Source organism: Pteropus vampyrus, unplaced genomic scaffold (genome assembly GCF_000151845.1).
Source record: "Pteropus vampyrus isolate Shadow unplaced genomic scaffold, Pvam_2.0 Scaffold197, whole genome shotgun sequence".
NCBI lineage: Eukaryota > Metazoa > Chordata > Mammalia > Chiroptera > Pteropodidae > Pteropus > Pteropus vampyrus.
The window spans coordinates 753,501-754,295 of record NW_011888978.1 but is presented as its reverse complement, the minus strand read 5'-3'; the positions used below and the strand labels follow the sequence as shown (position 1 = coordinate 754,295).

Sequence of the window (795 nt, the reverse complement as noted above, 5' to 3'; positions counted from 1 at the left end):
ATCTTGGTGTAGACTCTTAGGGTTTATCCTGTTTGGGATTTTCTCAGCCCCGTGTGAGAAGTTTTCAGTCATTTTTTCTTTGAGAACCTTTTCAGCCATACTGGTCTTCTCCTCTTCTTCTAGGACACTAATTGGCCTAAAGTTACTCATGTAGGTCCCCGAGGCTTTGCTCATATGTTTTTTTCACTCTACTTTCTCTCATGTTTTTTTACAGATTGGGTAATTTCTATTATCTTATCTTCAGGGTCACTGATTCCTTTCTCTGTTCCTTCTGTTCTGCTGTTAGGTGTATCTTCTGAGATTTAATTTTGGTTATTGTACTGTTCACTTCTAAAACTTCCATTAGTTTATTCTTTTTTTTTTAAACGCCTACAGCACCTGGTCTTCCTGGGTGGCCTCTCATCCAAGTACTAACCAGGCCCGACCCTGCTTAGCTTCCGAGATCAGACGAGATCAGGCATGTTCAGGGTGGTATGACCGTAGACAGTTTATTCCTTATATATATATTCCTTTGATAAAATTTTCCATTTCTTTCCTGAAATGCTCTACTTATTATTTGTTTCAAGTGTGCTCATAATTTTTCGTTGAAGTATTTTTTTTTTTTAATCATAGCCGCTTTAAAACCTCTGTCAGATAATTCCAACATCTTTGTCTTCTCAGTATTGGTGCCTTTTGCTTTTTTTTTTTTTTTCACTCAGTTTAAGATCTTCCTGGTTCTTGGTTATGATAAATGATCTTTTAATAGAAACATGGACATTCTCTTATCACATTATGAGACCCTGGTTCCTAGTTAAG

General features: G+C 36.6%; 1 pseudogene; it reads right to left on the bottom strand.

Annotated features, from left to right (window-relative positions):
* Window positions 1-366: 366 nt before the first annotated feature.
* On the bottom strand, window positions 367-485 carry LOC111746707 (annotated as a pseudogene).
* Window positions 486-795: the final 310 nt, after the last annotated feature.